A 7,474-nucleotide genomic window follows, 5' to 3' on the forward strand; every position below is an offset into this window, starting at 1 on the left:
AACCATTACCTGGGTGTGGAACCTAGTAACTGTTGCTGGGGAATGCCTGAGTGGGTGGCCTTATAGTGCTCTACCTTTAGGCATTCCTGAACTGTTACTGTGTTGAGGAGGCTGAAGCCTGGTTCATTTTCTATTAGTAATTGACTTGTGCAGTTCTCAGGCCTAGCCTACGGAACTGACAATTTGAAGATTGTTGTGGAGTGAACATAGCCTTCTCATTTCCCCCTTCAATTCTGGGCCATCTCAAATCTTTGAGATGTTTAACAAATTCTTTCTTTAACAAACCTATCTAAAGCATTGATTATGTAGGGACAAGTACAAACTAACAGCAGTAGGATTTGTTTGTAGTCACTTTCCGATTAGGGCGATGGATTCTTTGACCACCCCAGAGTGGTCAACATAAAAACAACATTCCTCACCTAAGGTTGCATCCTTCCTGTTGGAGGAACACATGTTTAGGCCTCTTATGTAAGACTCCTTCTGCCAGAGAGAATAGGGCATTCTGCAGGACCCTGATGGACTTTTCTACCTCCTTTATATCTGCAGTTATCAACATTTGTAGGACTTTATAACTTTTATCTTGGAGGATTAGGGCTGATGTCCCTACACTAGCAGCTGTAGTGTGGAGAGCAAGGTTCCTTCACCTTTAAGAGAGGCAGGGAAACTGCTCTGCAGAGTGACTCAGTCAGCCTGGCTGAAGAGTTAACAAGCTCCTACTCTCTGACCTTCGGTGGGTAGAGAACAGAATTTTCTGAGAACATATAAACAAGGCCCTAAGAATGTAGAGATAAAGTTTTAACAAACAAAGTCACCAAGGTATTCTGACCGTTCTGACCAAGAATCACCCCCTGCCCCTCCTGCTACTGGGTTCTAGGGAAGGCCACAAACTGTCAACAATCTCGCTACCAAGGTTCCGTCTTGACCTGTAAATTGAAAAATATATTACTCATAGTAATCCAGTCCCCCTTGCAAATAGGGTATAAATGATGTATGCATTCTGGGTTCAGGATTGACTCCTCTGCAAGGATGAGTGACCCAATGTACTTGAAACAATAAACCTCACATTTTTGTATCAATCTTTCCTCATGCTGTGTCCTGATGGGTTGTGTGCCTGAGCTCAGATCCCAAGGGGTCTGTTGAGTTACAAAAGCAACCAGCCCTATGCCAAGGAGAGAACCTAGTAACATGGTGAAAATGGCCACTCTTTTAATCCGATTGATGAATCTGACAGAAGAGTTGCTTAACAAACTACTTGGGTAGGATGGTTCAGACTTCAGAGGTCAGAAACCATCAGATGTGACCTCCTTGGCATTTCATCTGATGTTGTTTGTCTTTAGCAGTATATTCATGCACAGCTGGAGCACAGGGGGCAGCAAAGCTAGCAGGATATCAGCAGTGGAAGCTCAGGTGACCTCCCTTTCAGCTTTATCAGCTAGTCTGTTCCCTTGGGATATTTCTGATGTCCTTTTCTGATGCCCAAGACAATGAATTATGGCCACTATAAGAGGAAACCATAATGTGTCAAATAAAGAAAGTATTATTTTGGAATTTTTGTTGTTTTTTCCCTCAACAGTCAATAATCCCATCTGCTGTCAGTATAAATGTTAGCTGTGGCTCCTTTTGTCAGTTTTAAAGCCTGGGTTAGAGACTTTAACTTAACTTTCTGGGCTTAAGTTCTAGGCAACAAAACATTTGGCCAAAATATAGAGTTGAAGGCCATTACTCTGGATGCCTGATTCCATTCTGGCTGAAGCTACTATCATCCATGAAGTAGACAGGTTCCACGTCTGCCAGGGTATGTATGTCAGTCAAGTTCAGCATGATGTGGGTGTGCCCCAGAACTTAAGAGCAATCATGCTGCACATTTGAGGTTGGGTCAGGTAGCAGGGTGAATGGGTTTAGGGCAGACGATGGGTTTTATCTTATGTGATGCGGATTAAAATGTAGAGACTGAATGTCCACCTGCCTGGCATTAGATAGCCACTGACTGGGTGGATTCTTAAGGGTCCTGTATGGGTGGTGATGATACCCAGTTCCCACCCAGTGGTTCTTTTGTCAGCATACTTGACTAGCTGGGCAGTGGGAGCTATGATCGGGAGCCAGGCTGGCCATCCTTGGGTCTCTGCATCCATTTTCATAATGGTTTGGCTATCTCAGTGAACCCTTGCACCCAAAGTCTACAAAACCCAGCAGATCTCAGAAATTCCCATACTTGCCTTCAGGTTGATGGAACTGGGATGGGGATGCTAATGAAACCTTGAGGCAAGCATGTCTAAGTTATTTGTACCTTGATGCCTCTCTCCAAGTAGTGCCATTCAAAGACAAATAGAGGCTGGTTTTTAGGTGCCAAAGGTAGGCCACAAAGCCATTCAGTTGCAGAAGCTTCCAATGTTTTCGGAAAGCTTGGTTAACAAAAGCTCCATTCATACCTGACTAGTGCTCTCTGGCTATGAGTCAGAAGGAGTGTAGGCTGTATAGGCTTCAAAAAAATCTTTCTAGATATTCCCTGGGGCTCTTATTTTCTTTCCCTGCATCCCCTGACTCATCTTAGATAAATTTGTGGGCCAACTGGCAGCCTCTCAGAGGCTCCCCACCAGAACCTGGTGTTGTAGCTGGAGCCCCTCCTTATATTGAGCAATGTTAAAATTATGGTCAGGTTGAGTAAAAGGAAAGACTGGATCGATATCAGTCTAAACTTGAGTGGGAAACCCATTTGCTCCTCCTGAAGAGGACCTAGAGCAGTTGCTGACAGTTGTCTCAGGTGGATAACAGATTCAACATTTAGAAGACCATTGGGCGCTGATGGTTTTTCTAAAAATGGGTAGTTCTCCAACTTCCAATTGTAAATATCATTACTGGTAAATAAAGCATATGTCATGAACTGTCATCTTTCCTGAGCATCTGGGGTTCTTGTAGCCCAGAGCAGTAAGGCCATAGTAGAGCTGGCCCTTTGGGCAGTATGGGCCAGAGTCTGAGGTGGACACCTAGTCGAATCCGGAGAGTCAAGGGAATCAGGAGCAGCTCCTCCCTCCCCTTGTGATGGCTGAGCAGGGGCAGCAGTGGCTGGAGCAGGAACTTAGGGAGGGGACAGAGATCCTCCCAAGGAGCTGAAGTCGAGACAAAGGCAGGGAGACTAAGGCTGACTATCCTTTAGTGCAAGAAGTGTGGGGAGTGGGGAGGCCCACAACACTTTGTCCAGATGGTCCCAGGCCTCAGAAACTAAACCTTCACCCTGTAAATGATGGGAGCTGGAAAAGATCAGTTGAGACATCCAGCCTCGTGTACTGAACAACTACTGGATACTTGGACTTTCTGTTGGTAGATAGCCAGGTTGAACTATCTGAATCACAACCTATAAACCACACTAATCAATCTACTTTCTCTCTGTCTCTCTTCATCTCTCCCTCTCCATATATACATACACATGCGCATATACATAAATACACACACACACATACATACACATACACATATACATACACATACACATATATATATACACATACACATACACATATACATATGCATCATCTACATATATATCATCAACATCTTCATATACATCTACATCTTCATATACATCTTCATATACATATACACGTACACATACACATACACATCTACATCTACATCTTCATCTTCATCTTCATCTACATCTACATCTATATCTTCATATACATATACATATACTTACATATACATATACATATACACATACACATATACATACATATAAATATACATACACATAGAGAATATATGCATATTCTATCAGTCTGTGACTAATATGATAAGCATCTGTAACCTTGAAGACTCCTCATGTGAGAGGCTTCAGAAAGTGCAGGATGTGTGAAGCAGAGGCTTCCAGGAGCTTATTTACAGTAAATAAGAAAATTCATTACAGAAGTCACTAGAGTACTGGGAAACATGTGTACCTGCATGAGTCACCTTTTGCCCCAGAGAAGAGAAACCTGTAGTAGGAGGGAGTTGGTCGGTGGGGATAAGACAGGGATGTTTGTAGGCACTGGGGAGCACTCAAGGGAATATAGTGAGCTTGGTGGAAGGCTCAGGATTCACATAATGTAGGAAGAAGAAGGAAGATATAGCAGGGAAGAGAGGTTGGCCCTGAGCCATGGGAAACACAGAATATAGTATTTCAATGTTTCCAGGGTGACAGGAGAAGGCAGCAAGGTGGGGATTTAATCCTGTGCTCCATCTGATCCTGAAGACTTGATTTATCTCACTGGAGGTCTATGTAAACTGTTTAATGAAATTCTCCATAATTGGGAGGAATGTGACAGATTTAGGAAACCCTCACTGTCAGCTCAATTTGTAATTCCCAGCTTTTCTGGAAAAGGCCCACAGCAAAAGAGAAGCATGTGGGAGAGGCAGGAGAAGGCTCTACAGGGAGAAAGCTTGGCACACAGCAACTGCAATACTAGCTCTTGATTATTAACTTGGAGACCTCAAGTTTCTTTGAATGTGTGTGTGTGTGTGTGCGTGTGTGTGTGTGTGTGTGTGTGTGTGTGTGTGTGTGTGTGTGTGTTTAATTTGGGGAAAGAGAGTGCCTGTACTCCTACTGCTCTCTATAGAAATAAGGAAAGAGCAGGAAGAGGAGAGCCTCAGATTCCAGGGTCCTAAGTGCTTGGCACCCTGGGTACATGAGTTTGTGGGCATCCTGGGATATTTTCCCTGGAAGAGCGAGCTAGGCCCTAGGCTCCCATTTTTAGGATCCTTTTTATGGTAAGCAGCTTTAATGGGAAGTGTAGAGTGACTTATAAGTCTTATCAAAGAACTTTGGAATAAAACTTTTTGTAAGTTGCGATAATAATAATAATGATGGTTTCAATTTTAAGATGAATAAAAATATTGACTTTTTAATGTTTTGAAAAGACTTATTTATTTATTCATTTTATGTATATGAGCACACTCTAGCTGTACAGATGCCTGTGAGCCATCCTGTGGCTGCTGGGAATTGAACGCTGTACATCTCCTCACTCCTGGCCCCGATCACTCTGGCCCAAAGGGCCTCGGACTCACAGAGATCTGCCTGTCTGCCTCTCAAAGAGTCGGTTATAAAACAAGAACTCCCACAGTTGATACTGAGCTGAGACAAGGATACCCAGAGTTGGGTTAATCACACTGTCTTTGGGCTCCTTACATTCAGGTAGGCGATGAAAGGCCGGAAGTTAAGTGTTCACACCAAACTCCAGACTCCAACAACGTCCTTCCAAGATTCAGGTTTTGAGTAGCAATTTGGCCAGGTAAGGAATGATAGCTCTGTAGGACGCATCTGTTTGATCAATAAGCTAACAAATCCAGATGTGATGGAGCACACCTATAACCCCAGGACAAGGTAGGAAGAGTCCTGAAGATCAGGAAAACAATTCTGGGCTGTATAACAATTGGGGTCTAGCCTGAGACTCTGTCTCAACAAACTAAAGAGTAAAATAAAAGCAAAATACAGTAAACCAGAAGAGCAATTCACTACTGAATACTTCATAATAATCTCTACTACACTGGATAAATTGAGTGAAAAGATTTTATCTTCTAGGCATGTAACAGATATTAGGGAAACGTTAATTTCCTTTCTTGCACAAACTCTTCCTTTTATAAAGTTTTCATGTGAACTGGTTTTAGTAATTTCCACAGTGATTCTGAGATGGGTTAGCTGTAATCCACTTTACATAGAGACTCAGAATAGAGATGTGAATCTGAAATTTGTGAAGAATTTTCCTACACAGTGCTGTCTGGGAGAGGAGGAGCACGGGGCCTCAGATCGGATTCTAACTCCAGCCCTGTATCTGTCCCTTCCTCCCTCCCCCCTTGTGACTCACATTCAGTGAACCTGAAGCTGGACTGGCACAAGGGACCATAATTCCTTGTCAGGAAGCGCTTCTGTAAGACATCATGTCTGGGGCAGTGTCAGGATTTTTGGCTCTAATTAATGATCCATTTAGACCCCAAGTGCAGAGAGTGAATAACTATATTCAAGTTTCTAATTTATATTCTTTTTCTTTGGAGGTGAACCAATTCTGGGTTTCCATTTCCAGCTACCCACACACATTGTGACACACCTGGTGAAAATAATGTTCCAAGTAGAGCCATATCCCAGAAATCCACTGACGTGATGGAGGTTGATAAAATGATTCATTCACAGCTGGGCATTCAGAGTTATTTATGCTTAGCACTTTAACTAGTTATAGTCTCTGCATCATCTGATTATGTTTTTGTTGGATTTTTAAGACAGGGTTGTATTTTGTTTATTTGCCTCTGCCTCCTGAGTGCTGAGATTAAAGACTTGGGGCATCACCTCCTGGCCTCTGCATTATCTTTTGCCCATTGCCGAAAAGATGTTCTCTGTAAAGATGCAAGGTATAAACATAAATATTAAGCAATAGCAGTAGGTTCTTTCCTTAAGGATTATGATTTCTCCAGTCATAGGTGTTTGGCCAGGTTTATAGTACAAGGCACAAAATACTTCATGGGAACAGACTTCATATCCGGAAGCAGTTTATTACCCTGAAAATGTCGGGCTACTACTGTACCAACTGTCAGGGCACATCTTGCCATTTGGTCAGTACTGGAGCATTCAGGATCCAGTGTTGAGTAAGACCATGAATATCTTTTTTCCTTCAGGGAGACTGAAAAGCACCTTCTGGCACTGTAAACACTAAAGGCACGTCCTGTTTCATGTTTCTTGGCTAATGAACATGTGCTTTAAACTACTCATAGCCCAACCCTATCTGCCTTTGGGGGTTGGAGGTGAAGTGGCACAGAGTCAATGACTCAGACTCTGGGAGCAGCTGAGAAACACTGCAGCAAACTCATCTGAACACTGCTGCAAGCTCCTTTAATAACCTCCACCATGCCCCATTGGTTCCAAGGAAGCATCTCCTCTAAACAGCAGTTCCCAATTGACTGGCATTGTCTGCACCAGCAATCCTTGGTCTCTCAGGCAGTCCTCACTTAGGTCCTCCTGCCGCAGATGCTTTTGTGGCCATGCAGCCCCTGGCATTTACAGAAGCAAGCCTGCTGTTCTTGGTACATATCCGCACTTTTGTTTTTACATTCTCACAGCTTAGTTGGAGCCAGGGTGCCATTGACACAACATTGTTGACCCCACCTCAGAGGATTCCCAGCATACTAGACCATGACTTTCTTAAGTTTTCCTGCCTTCCAGAATCTTAAGTGTCAGTGAATATAACTCTGGGAGCATGTCACACAAGAGGAAGATGAGGAACATCCTACATGGTGGTCTCACAGATCTCTACCATCCATGCTTTGGTTACTTCCTTAGAGAAGCTGCAATCATGATATTTGAGAGCCATTAGCTCCTGGAGGGTTGCCTTGTTTATGAAGTGCTGCCTGGAGATATGTCGTGCTAGACACTTAGACAAATTAATTATTAGTATAACAATTCCTCCTATCATAGAATAAGTAGCTATCCACTAGGGGTCAAACAGCCTCTAAA

The sequence above is a fragment of the Apodemus sylvaticus genome, chromosome 23 (assembly GCF_947179515.1).
Source record: "Apodemus sylvaticus chromosome 23, mApoSyl1.1, whole genome shotgun sequence".
Classification (NCBI taxonomy): Eukaryota; Metazoa; Chordata; class Mammalia; order Rodentia; family Muridae; genus Apodemus; species Apodemus sylvaticus.